The 13,747-nt window shown below is 40.9% G+C and overlaps 1 long non-coding RNA gene across 1 annotated transcript; it reads left to right on the forward strand.

The window, feature by feature from the left end:
* The first annotated feature begins 7 nt into the window (after positions 1-7).
* LOC141563061 (uncharacterized) lies at positions 8-7,979 on the forward strand. Its single transcript, XR_012488318.1, has 2 exons — positions 8-617; positions 5,382-7,979. It is a non-coding gene; the product is annotated as an uncharacterized LOC141563061 (long non-coding RNA).
* Positions 7,980-13,747: the final 5,768 nt, after the last annotated feature.

The raw sequence follows: 13,747 nt of genomic DNA on the forward strand, positions 1-13,747 counted from the left end.
TGTAGGGCGGTGCCCCCCTCCCCCCCTCGTCCCCTGGGCACTGGCCCTTCCCCCCTTCTCAGGCTGGCACCACCACCCCTTACTGCTCCTCCTCTCCCCTTCATCGGGCTTATTCCTTCTCCTCCGTTCCCCTCCCCCACTCAGGCCATTTCCCCCACCGTCTCAATTTAGACCCCAGCCTGGCTCTGACCTCCTTTCCCTCCTCCTCCTCCCCCCTCCCCCCCTCCCGTCCCCCGCCCCTCAACCCGGGCCCGGAATCACCAAAACCTAGTTAGACCCTGCCTTTTTGGAGATGCGCGCTGTTCCCCTCGCCCACGCCTAGGGCTTTGGGAAGTATTTTCTAGCCCCAGAAGCTGAGAGTTCTTTCCACTACCACTACCCCCCTCCCGAAAAGTAAAGGGAAATGGGGGGGGGCGCTACAATGACCGTGAGGGTGAATGGAACCCTCCCCTTATTGGCCAGAAGAGTGAATGGAATCCCCCCATTGGCCAGGAGGATGAATGGAATCTCCCCCCTTTATTGGTCCTGAAGGGGTTCATTATCTCCCCTATCCCCGGCTCTCTCCAGTTGGAGCCTTTCCTACCAGGACGCTCCCCCCTCGTCCCTCCGCAGATCAAGTAAGTACCGGAAGGGTTATGGGTGGCTGGATGGGGGACACCTTGGCATGGAAAATTATGGTGGCTGTCACACCAAAGAACATTTATATACAAATGCCCCCAGCGGTAGCCCTCACAAACCTAAATAACCCCAACCCACCCAGTCTAGCACACCTCCAACATCCAAAGCCAAGTGCCAACCTGGAGACACTAGGTACTGTCACTCTGCCTGTCTGGCCTCCTAGGGAACTCCTGGGACCCCCCGGGACCACCTGCTTCAGAGTTCCAGGCTTAAGCCACGCTCCCCTGTGGGCACCTAACTTCCACTGAAATCCTAGAGCATTTCTATTGCCGTGGGGTAGATGTTACTGCCCTCTAATCAATTCATGAACCAGATGTGGATTCTCCTTTGTCCCTCACCTTCTCTGTGACTCTGGGCAGATATGCTCCTTTCTTGAGCCTCATTTTCCCCACTTGTAAAATGAAGGAGTTGACTTAGACCATCCCTTCAAATTTCTTCCATTTTGGATTTTCGATCTACTGAAGACTCTTCCAGTTCTGACATCCCAGATTCTATGTTCCAAGAGTCTTTCCAACTCTGTCAATCTATTGTATCTTCTAAGGTTCCCCACAATGGTCCAGTAGAACCTTGAAACTGGAGTCAAAGGAACTGCACTTGAATTCAAATATTCTTCGATCTTTGTTGTCCTGAACAAGTCACTTAACCACTATGACCATCAGTATTCTCCTCTGTAGAACAGGGCCCCTAAGGTTCCTTCGTGTTCTGACATTCTATATTCTAAGGGCTCTTTCCACTCTGGTACCTTATCATTAGGTCCCCCAGCTCTCCCTGACTGTTTATGTTTCAAAGTTCTTTCCATCGCTAATATTTTTGTGGTTATTGTGTAGCCATTTTCAGCTTTGTCCAACTCTTCTGACTCTGTTTGGGATTTTCTTGGCAAAGGGACTGGAGTGGTTTGCCATTTTCTTCTCCAGCTCTCTTTACAAATGAGGAAATTGAGGCAAACAGGGTAAAGTGACTTGCCCAGGGTCATATTGCTAGTAAGTATCTGAGGATAGATTTGAACTCAGGGCTTCCTGATATCAGGCCTGGCCATTCTGCTCACTAAACCATCTAACTGCCTTCATATATTTTATGTGACTAATTTCAAGGCACCTTCTAGTTCTTGCTCTGTGTCCTAGGAACATATCTCACCTCTGCCCACTCTTTCCCCTCCCCCCCCAGGCCCTGATCATCCAGGGCAATGCTGCTCTGTTCCAAAGGAATCTGGACACACAGCAAGCCTTCAATTAAATGCTTAGGGAAAGACTAAAGGAATGAATAGTGTGACTGAGTTCTAGATGACCTGGGCAGATGTCATGGCATTCAAGGCCTTCCAAACCTGACCCCCAATCTGCCTTCCTACTCTCACTTAGTCAGTCATAGAATTGTTGTTTGCTCCTTCTTAAAAGGTGACCATGACATCATGGAGGTACTGTCTTGACATGTAAAGGAATTTGAGTGAGGGCAGGCTATGCAAGGTCTCCTCAGCACATCAGAGCTGGAAGGAGTGTTGGATGGTCCAGGTCCCCTCATTCTTTTTTAAGTTTGTTTTTATTTATTTATTTTGCTGAGGCAATTGGGGTTAAGTGACTTGTCCAGGGTCACACAGCCAGGAAGAGTTAAGTGTCTGAGGTCAGATTTGAACTCAGGTCCTCCTGACTTTAGGGCTGGTGCTCTATCCACTGCATCATCTAACTGCCTCTCAATCCCCCTCACTCTGAAACAAAGGCCCCTTTGGAATCATGGGATTGTAGATTTAAAGCAGGGAAAAGACTTGAGTAATCATCCATCCAGTCCATCTTCCTCAAGGTATAATTGAGGAAACAGCACAATGTTCTGTCTTCACCTGGGTACTTCTTAGCTCCTCATCAGAGGCTCCTGATCCTTTTAATTTCTCACACACTATTTCCTAGTTCTTGGATTGGCCTCCCAACCCCCATCTTTGCTTATAAAAATCTTCCAGACTTCCTTTAAGGCCCAATACCAATGCCATCTTCCCTAATAAGTCTGTCCTGACTTCCTCTTAGAACCCCTCATGATATTGTTTTCACTTTCTCCTCTGTGCTCACTCACATCTTGCCTTCTTGTGCATTGGCTGTTTGGGCAAGACATCAGACTTGGGGGGACTTGGGGGTTGGGAGCAAAATTTTTTTCTCTTTGGGAAATTTTTTGATGTTTTCTGTGGGCCCATTTTGACTCTCATCTCCACAGCTGCTATGCCAGGCCCTAACTCCATGATCTCCAAACAAGAAATAATTAGTAACACATTTCTGTAATAAATAACCAACATTTAGACAGGACCTCAAAGCTGACAAAGCATTTTACCTACCATGTTTCACTTTAGCCTCATAACAACACTGTAAGGTAGCATCTATAGGTCTAATTTCACTAGTAAGGGAACTGGGATTCAGAGAGTTTGAGTGACTTGCCCTCTGACCAATAAATTTCAGCTGTTGAATTTGAGTTTATTTCATAGATCTAAATCTGATAGACTCTAAGATCTCTAGTCCAGCCCCTTCAGGAACTTGAGAGAGGCCTCCAAAGATTTGCAGAACATCACAGATAGAGATGGTGGAAATAGGGTTGGGATTTGTATCGGGCTCCTGTGCTGCAGTACCATAATTCCAATATCCTCCCTTCTCACAACCTTCAAACCTTAAGTCGCTTCATAAACCCTAACTAGATTCCTAGACTATTCCTGAATTCGGCTTAAGGCAACCTCCCATAAGGGGCTTCTGCCAATCCCTTCAGCTGCTACTATCTCTCTTCCCAGATGATTTTCTCTTGACTTGGTTTACATTTTATATCTTTGTGAACAGGTTCATATTTTGTTTATTCCAATAGAATGGAAGCTCATTGAGACTAGAGACTGTTTGAGGAAGACAGTGTGGAACCATGGAAAGAGCACTATCTTTGTAATGCTTCCTATCAAATATGAGAATATTTGTAAAGCACTTAGTACAGTGCCTAGAACACAGTAGGTGCTTGATAAATATTCCCTTCCTAAATAAGTTCTCCTCCCTGCCATGCCTTACTTCCTAGGTCTATTTCCTCATCTAAAATGAGGGTATCTTTCTGGGGTCCTTTCCAGAGCTAAATTTATGATTAACTTCATGCATGGAGACTGTTTGTCTCACTCCAGAGAGATTAAATGAAAGAACGAGGATTACCCCAGCTCAGTGTTCCCTATCTAGCCTTAAGGTAAGCTCCTTGAGCTCAGGACCTGATCCTAGCACAATCTTTTTAGGGCTAAGAGAAACACCCTGATTGCCTCCTCCAGCCTGCCACTGCTGACCCCCTCAGGACCAGCACTGAAGAGGTTAAGTGTTGAGGCTTCCCAAGCTGTCACCTTAGTTTCCAGCTACTTTAACACCCTAGAGTCAGGGAATAGTTAAGGGTCAGGGCCTGCTGGTGGCTTCAAGTTCCCCTCAGGGAACACTGAGGAACTGGCAGATGATACATGCTGAGGAGGGTAAGGTGAGAGACCCAGGAAATAGCATCCTTGAATTTCCAGATTATGGAATTAAATTCAGGGTGATCTAAATAAGGTGTGGCCATACTGGCCTGAAGTGGGTATTATATCCCAAGCCTGTAGTGTTTGCATTTGTTGGGGTAGGAGTTCTTGGCAGAGCAGTATTGGTGTTGGGAAAAAACTGAATTTAGATTCTGGAGGCCTGAGTTAGAATTCTAATTCAAAATTTTACACACATTGGGTATGTTACTCCTCTTCTCTGAGATGTTAATGAATGCCCCCATTTTACAGAAGGGAATAATTACAATATCTGCCTCACAAAATTATTGTGAAGAAATTTAAACCTTAAAAGCCACCGTAGAAGTATCACTCAATGTTTGATATGTATCTGGAATAAGCACATATGCTTGATTTTATTTTTATTTTTTCTCAGTAGTATTTTATTTTTCCAATTACATGTAAAAGTAGTTTTCAGCATTCATCTTTGTAAGATAATGAGTTCTAAATTTTTTTCTCCCTCCTTTCCTTACCTCCCCCCTCCCCAAGATAGCAAGTAAACATAGATATAGTTGATTGCATGATCATTTATGTAGATACTTATGAGGATGTCCCAGAGTATTTGTTTTTGTCTGCCACGTGTGTGAGTTCACAGCCTGTCTCAAGATGGATATGTATGTATACAAATAACTCACATTTCTTCAATCCTTTAAGTTTTGAAAAGTGCCTCGGGGTACTACTAAAAGTAGTTGTTGATTATCCCCATTTTATAGATTATATAATTGAGGTAAGCAGAGAAATTAGTTGTCCAAGTCACACTGTAGGCTGATCAATTCTCAGGTCTCTTGAATCCAAGCTCCAAACACTCTTTCTGGCTTATTCATCCAACAAATATGTTTTAAGGCCTTGCCATTTGCCAAGTACTATGCTTAGAACTGGGGATAGAAGGACAAAATTTGAAACTATTCTTGCCCAAGGATGGGAGAGCAAAGGGGACCTCAGAGGTCATTTAGTGTAACCATCTCATTCTGCATGAGGAACCAAGGCTCCGAGAGTTTATGTGATTTGCCCAAGAGCTAGAATCTTTCATGAATTTTATACACAAATTTATTATTTCTCCTTTTCTACTATCATTCTTCATTGAACAATAAAAAATAAAAGTAAAACACTCAGAACAAATGTGCATAGCCCAGTAAAGCAAGTTCCCACATTGGCCACATCCAAAAATGTCATGTTTCATTCTGCATTTTAGGTTCATCACCTGCCAGCTCTTGCCAAAGACGTGGATGGCGTGTCTTGTCTTTGCTGCTAGAGGACAGTAATTGTTCATTGCATCTACAAGCGTCCTAAAGTCTTTCAAAGTCATCCTCGTCATCTAAATCGTTGTGCTTTTAAGTCACTTCAGTCGGCATCAGTTCATAGAATTCATAGAGGTTTTCCCAGATTCCTCTGAACCTGGCCATTTCACCATTTCTCATGACACTGTAATATTCCATTACATTCTCGTTCCAGAATTTGCTTAGCCATTCCCTAACAGATGGGCAGCCCCTCAGTTTTCAGTTTTTTGCCAGTACAAAGAGAGCTGCTATAAATATTTTTTGTGCACGAGGGTCCTTTTCCTCTTTCCTGGATCTCTTTGGGGCAGAGGCCCACTAGTGACCTCTAAGAGCCCGCACAGGGCAGGGACTCTGGGGACAGCGTTCAGAGGTAGAATTTGAACTTGGAGCCCTCATTTCCAAGTTTGAGCCTGCTGCTTCAGCACTTTACAAATGTATCAGCTTGGCTTTCTCAAGAAACTTACATCCTGTTGGGGATAAAACCACATTGTAGCAAGCATGTAGAAAAATAAATGCAGAATACACGGAAAGCAGACACAAAGTTATTTCTACCTCTGGGCCTGGGTACGGGTAAGATCAGGGCTAGGTCTGTAGGAAGTGGCACTTGAACAGTTCCTGGACAGGAACTAAGGATTCTAGCAGACACAGATGAAGATTAGGGAGCTCCTAAGGCCTCTCTTCAAGCTCTAGAGAGCTAACATTTGTAAAGCACTTTATAAGTCTACAATCCAACAACCCACAAGGTATAGATGCTGTTATTATTCTCCTTTTGCAGATGAGAAAACTGAGGCAGACAGGTTAAGTGATTTACCCAGTCCAGGTTGAATAATCTGTACATCAGACTGAATCTGCATCAGCCCTGAAGGACAGTCTATATAAATGGAAGGACAATCCCAAAAGGGAACATGTATTTAAGAGATGGAGAGAGAGAGAGGAGTAGAAGGAGAAGGGAGGGGAAGACAGAGAGAGAGGTAGAGACACAAAGAGACAGAGACAGATTGGGGGAAGAGAGGGAGAGTGAGAGAGAGAGAGGAGGAGGAAAGAGGGAGAGAGAGAGAGAGCTATATTTCAGTCACTGTGTTAAACACTAGGGATAAAAATAAAAGCAAAGATAAATCTCTGCTCTCAAGGAATTACTCTGATAAGGAGGACAGACAACATATAGAAGGAAATTGGAAGGTAGGCAGCGTTCCCCCTGGGGTGAGGAAACTGATGAAGAGCTAGAGAAGTCCAGAGACTGCCATGCTGAGAGGTTGGGCCTCTCACACAATGGTGGCCTGGATTTGGAAGTCATTATTCAGGAGAGCAAAGAGAGACTGAGTCAGGGGAGAAAGCCTTTAAAAGCCAAACGGAGGAGTTTGTGTTTTATCTTTAGGACAAGACAGAACCATTATAGCTTCTTGAGTAGAGGAGAACTGAGTTTGAAGCAGAAATTTGGGGAGGAGCCTTTAAGACTCAAGAAACTAAGTATTGGAGGGGATAGAATGGGACTTAGGGTCAGGAAAACTTGGGTCCATATCCTGTCCAAATCACTTATTAATTCCATAACTTTAGGCAAGCATCAATGCTGGTATTTCTATAGTGTTTTTATGCCCTTAAAATAGAGATTTCTCTGAGTCTCAGTTTTCTGATCTATAAAATACAGGAGTTGGATTCAGTGGCTCCTAAAATCCCTTTTTGTTCCAAATCTATGATCCTATAATTCCAGCGATTGTTAGTCATCATTAGAAATGCTAAACTAAAGGTTAGACTTCCTCAGGCAGGGAAGCCCTCTTTCCTTTCTTCTCTTACTCTTCCACTTCCTCCTCTTCTTTTCCCTTCTCCTCAGGTCCAGGCTTCTACCAGATGTCCAAAGAGGGATGAAGCTGGGGAAAGGACCCCCCATCACATTTGGTCTGAACCCTGAAATTAAGGGCCCTAGCTGCTTCACCGAATAAGGAATCAATCAAGAAGAATTTATTAAATTACTAAGTACTAAGTATGAGCTATAGTATCACTCTTGGCTAGGGAGGAGCGACTAGTAGGGGAAATAGCACAACCCTCATGGGCTGAGGTGGAAATCCATCCTGCTTCCTGGTTGTTATTTGGTCCCTGTTGCTTGTTGTTTAGTATTTTATTCCTCTGCTTCTTAGGACAGAACAACCCCACCACCACCACCCTCCCCAAGGACGCCTAGGCCAACCTGTTCAGTGGCCATTTCTCCTAGGGTGGCCACCAGAGGGCAAACCTTCCCATCTTGTTTATGTCTTGAAAAGAATCCTAGACCCTTAGAATGTCAGAGTAAGAGGAAATTTTTTTTTTTTTCACCAATAATATTTTATTGACTCCTCTTGTGCCATCTTTATGGTGGACAGAGAGTTTCACATCTTGTTTGTAACTGAAATCTTTGGTTTTAATGAGAACATTTCAACATTTCCTATTTTTAATGTCTACATATGCCCCTCAGTCCCATTCCTTCACTGGAGAAAGAATAATGAGAATGAGATTAAATTAAAATGTATATTGCCATAAAATGTATCTCATGTATTTGAATGTATTCTTTAGATACTTTCCTTTGTAGACTGATGGTCTTAAACAGAGAGTTCTCAACTTTTAAGTAGAGAATTTGGAAGACAAATGGCTCTTAATTATCTAATTATCCACTAGAACCGGCTTAGGAGGAACTTTAGAACAGAGAATGTGAGAGTTGAAAGTGACCTTAGAATACTGAATGTCAGAGCTAGGAGAGCTTATAGAATGGTGAGAGGAACTTTAGAACATAGAATATCAGAGCTAGAAGGGCCCTTAGGACCCAGAATATCAGAGCTGGTAAGACCCTTAGAAAATAGAATATCAAAGCTAGGAAAGCCTTTACAATGACACCTATCAGAGGTGAGATGGCCCTTAGAACACAGAATATCTCAGCAAGAAGGGCCTTTAGAACCCAAAATAAAAGGATTAGGAGAGCTTCAAAACATAGAATACCAGAGCTTGGGGGGAGGGGGCTTTAGAACCCAGAGTATTAGAGCTGAGAGGGCCCTTGGAACACAGGATGTCTGAGCTGGAAGGTCCCTTAGAACATAGAGTATTAGAGCTGGGAAGGGCCTTGGAACACAAATGTCATGACTATATATATATAATAATTGTGATATTTCTTGCTTTCTCAATGGGCAGTGGGGATAGATATAAAAAGGGAAAGAATTTGGAATTGAAAACAAAAATTAAAAATAAATAATTTTGGGGGAAAAAAGAGCATATGCCAGAGGTTAACATTCAAGCTTGGGTGAGTCCTTAGAACATGGAATGGCAGCAGACACAGAAAGGATTTAAATACTGCAACTACATCATAGTGGAAAGAGTGACAGATTTGGGATCACAGGACCTGGATTTGAATTTTACTGTTACTACTTGTGTAATTTTGACCAAAGTCAATTATTTGTTTTCATCTTTAAAATGAGAGATGAGCTTAAATCAAAGCTTCTTAAGCTTATAGTGAATATAGTGAATAGTGAAATGTAATTGAATGTGAAGTTGTGAAATTATGATTTTTTTATCAGCATATGTTTAATTTGTATGTCACTTTTATATACCTATACATCTGAGATCACATAAAAATTTCTTGGGATGAAAAGGGGTTCTAAATGAAAAAAAGTAAAAGAAGCCCTGTTCTAAATGACCTCTCTGCTCCATTCTAGCTCCAACTCTATGATCCCATGAACAAAGAAAGGAAGAGCATAAAGGTGCTAGAACAGACTCTAGAATGGCTGAGGCTAAGGGAACTTAAGCCCACTAAGTTGAAAGAGAACTCTTCTTCTAGGTTTGACAATCTCCCCTTCACCCTAGACCTTTTCCTCTCATCTTTTTTTTTTTTTTCCATTTAATGAGCTCATGGAAATCAGGCTGTGTTTCCAGGAGCATGTAGATCCTCCCTCCGTCGTTCTCCACAGGATTGAATGTTTCTTCTCTCACATCCCCTGAGACTCGTACTGAACCAGCAGAAGGTGCCAGTGGACTCCCCCTAGGTCTGCACTTCCACTTCCAGCCTTCCCCTCTGATACTAGCATTACTCCAAGCAATATTCTTTTTTTAATTTTTTTGGAGATTAGGTCTCCCTCACTCCCTCCCATTGGTCTAAACCATGCTCATCAGCACAGAAGCTTTAATCTGCTCTATTTCCCACCCAGGTCAGTTTGTCCCTCTTTAGACAGCCTAGTGTCACTCCCCTCCCCCCCCTTCCTTGGATACCTAGGGATCCAACAAAATGGCAGCAGCCTTACAGTTAGCTCATCCAGTTAGCTCAGCCCACTGTAACTTGAAGTAGGCAGCTCTATAACTCAGTGGATACAGTGAAGACGTCATGAAAACTCTTCTTCCTGCATTCAAATCTGACCTCCAACACTTATTAGCAGTGTGATCCTGGGCAAGTCACTTAATCTATTTGCTTCAGTTTGCTCATCTCTAAAATGAGCTAGAAAAAGAAATGGTAAACCATTGTAGTATCTTTGCCACGAAAACACCAATGGGGGACATGAAGAGTTAGATAAGACTTAACAAAATTTTCATATATATATATGCATAATATATGGCTAGGCATATGCATGTATACACGTGTATATATAAAATATATATGTAATTTAAAATTTTTAATAGCTTTAAATTTTTTCCCCAAATACATGCAAAGATAGTTCTCAATATTCACCTTTGCAAAACCTTGTATTCCAAGTTTTTCACCCTCCCTCATATAGATTAAACATGTGAAATTCTTCTAAACATATTTCCATATATGTATTATATGTATATATATACATACTTATAAGTATGTGTACATATTTCTTTACAGAAATATAGATGTTAGCTATTGATATACAAAGAGTCCTCCCAAATCTGATTTTCAGTGTTCTAAAATTCCTCCTGACTTTGACAGTCTTTGTTCTAAGGACCTTTCCAACTCAGATTTTCTGCCTCTAAAATGAGATAATATTTTAAAAGTACTACACAAATGCTAGCTATTATTATAGGTGACTGGGTGGCTCAGTGGATGGAGCACTTTCTGCTGTCAGGAAGACCTGAGTTCAAATATAGCCATTTTACCTCTTTGCCTCAAATTCCTCAGCTGTAAAATGGGAATAACAGTGCCTACCTCCAAATTGGGGGGAGGGAGGGTGCGGTTTTTAGCTATTGCTTTTGTTACATGCCATTTTAGTAAATGTCTTTTCTTTGAGTTTTTTTTCTACCAATAATGATTATCATTGTAAAGGTAAGGTCACTTCCACAGCGTAGTCTTGGAATCATAGAAGTAGGGAATGTCCTGGGTATGCACCTTGCAAATCTGAGTGGTGAGCTGGGGAAGGAACCACATAGGTTGCCCTGCAAAGTGATTAAAATGGCCTTTGACCTGGAAAGCTCACTGCTAGACATATACTCTAAGGAGTTTTATAACAGAAGATTAAAAGAGACCCATATATACCCAACATTTTACAGCAGCACTTTTAGTAGCAGCAAAGAACTGGAAACAAAGTAGATGTCCATTGACTAGGGGGTAGTTTAACAAAGGAAGGTGATCTATTATTGTTCAGTTGTGTTTGACTCCTCATAGCTCTGATGGACACCTAGCCCTGCTATCCTTTACTATGTGTGTCTCTCTCCTCTCTCTCTCTGTCTCTGTCTCCTTGTGTCTCCTGCTCTTGTTCTTACTCTCTTTCTCACTCTCCTCTCTGTCTGTCTCCCTCTCTCTCTGTCTTTGGATATACATGTATATTAATTTTTTACATGTTTCCATATGAGTCATGTTGGGAAAGAAAAATTAGAACAAAAGGGAAAAACCACAAGAAAGGAAAAAAAAAAACAAAAAAAAGGTGAAAACAGTATGCTTCAGTCTACATTCAGTCGCCCTAGTTCTCTCTCTGGATGCAGATGGCATTTTTCATCCAAAGTTTCTCAGAGCTATGCCCAAAGGTACTGTACATACCCTTTGACCCAGCACTGTTTCTACTGGGCTTAATTCCCAAAGAGATCTTAAAGGAGGGAAAGGGAGCCATATGTGCAAAAATGTTTGTGGCAGCCCTTTTTGTAGTGGCCAGAAACTGTAAACTGAATGAATGCCCATCAGTTGAGGAATGGCTGAATAAATTGTGGTATATGAATGTTATGGAATATTATTGTTCTATAAGAAATGATGAGCAGAAGGATTGCAAAAAAGCCTGGAAAGGTTTACATGAACTGATACTAAATTAAGGGAACAGAACCAAGAGAACATTGTACACAGCAACAAGATTATGTGATGATTAGACCCCAGCTTTGGGATAAGAATTCATTATTTGACAAAAACTTCTGGGAAAATTGAAAACTAGTATGGCAGAAACTAGGTATTGACTCACACCTAACACCGTATATCCAAATAAGGTCAAAATGGGTTCATGATCTAGACGTAAAGAATGAGATCATAAATAAATTAAAAGAACATAGGATAGTTTACCTCTCAGATCTGTGGAGGAGGAAGGAATTTGTGAACAAAGAACTAGAGATCATTATTGATCACAAAATAGATAATTTGATTACATTAAATTAAAAATTTTTGTACAAACAAAATTAATGCAGACAAGATTAGAAGGGAAGCAATAAACCCGGAAAATATTTTTAGATTCAAAGGTTCTGATAAAGGCCTCATTTCTAAAACATATAGAGAACTGATTCAAATTTATAAGAATTCAAGCCATTCTTCAATTGATAAAAGGTCAAAGGATATAAACAGACAATTTTCAGATGAAGAAATTGAAACTATTTGTAGTTATATGAAAAGGTGCTTTAAATCACTATTGATCAGAGAAATGCAAATTAAGATAACTAAGATACTACTACATACCTGTCAGGTTGGTTAAGATGACAGGAAAAGATAATGATTAATGTTGCAGGGGATGTAGGAAGACTGGCACACTGATACCTTGTTGGTGGAACTTTGAGCAGATCCAACCATTCTGGAGAGCAATTTGGAACTATGCTCAAAAAGTTATCAAATTGTGCCTACCCTTTGACTCAGCAGTGTTTCTACTGGAATTATCTCCCAAAGAGATCTTAAAGGAGGGAAAGGGACCCACAGGTACAAAAAAAAAAAATCCACCCCAAAAAAATGTGCCACATGTGGCAGCTCTTTTTGTAGTAGCAAGAAACTGGAAATTGAATGGATGCCCATCATTTGGGAAATAGCTGAATAAATTATAATATATGAATATTATGAAATGTTATTGTTCTATAAGAAACAACTAGCAGCATGATTTTAGAGAGGCCCTGGAGAGACTTACAGGAATTGATGCTAAATGAAATGAGCAGAACCAGGAGATCATTATACACGGCAACAAGAAGATTATAATATGATCAATTCTGCTGAACGTGGCTCTCCTCAACATTGAGATGATTCAAACCAGTTCCAATTGTTCAGTGATGGAGCGAGTCATCTACACCCAGAGAGGGGACTGTGGGAACTGAGTGTGGATCACAACATAGCATTCTCTCTCTGTTGTTGTTTGCTTGCATTTTGTTTTCTCGCTTAGTTTTTCTTCCTTCCTTCTTGATCCAATTTTTCTTTTACAGCAATATATGTATACATATATTGGATTTAACATGTATTTTAATATATTTAACATGTTTTGGACTACCTGCCAGCTAGGCAGGGAGTTGGGAGAAGGAGGGGATAATTTGGAACAGAAGGCTTTGCAAGAGTCAATGTTGAAAAATTACTTATGCATATGTTTTGTAAATAAAAAGCTATAATTAATAAAAAAATAAAATAAAGATTATGTGATAATAAATTATGATGGACTTGGCTCTTTTCAACAATGAGGTGATTCAGGCCCATTCCAGTGGACTTATGATAGAGAGAGCTATCTGTATCCATTGAGAAGACAGTGGGAACAGAATGTGAATCACAACATAGCATTTTCACTATTTTTGTTGTTGTTTGCTTGCATTTTGTTTTCTTTCTTATTTTTTTCGTTTTTGATCTGATTTTTCTTGTGCAGCATAATAAATGTGGAAAATATTTAGAAGAATTGCACATGTTTAACCTATATTGGATTACTTGATGTCTAGAGGAGGGAGAACACTTTGGAACACAAGATTTTGCAGGAGTGAATGTTGAAAAATATCTTTGCATGTATTTTGAAAAAAAATTATTACTATTAAAAAACCCAACAAAGTTTATCAGAATTTCTTTGGATCACTGAATTGCTGAAAAGGGTTAAGTTTATCATAATTCATCATCACACAATCTTGCTGTGGCAATGTTTTCCTGCTTCTGTTCACTTTA

The sequence above is a fragment of the Sminthopsis crassicaudata genome, chromosome 1 (assembly GCF_048593235.1).
Source record: "Sminthopsis crassicaudata isolate SCR6 chromosome 1, ASM4859323v1, whole genome shotgun sequence".
In the NCBI taxonomy this organism is placed as follows: Eukaryota; Metazoa; Chordata; class Mammalia; order Dasyuromorphia; family Dasyuridae; genus Sminthopsis; species Sminthopsis crassicaudata.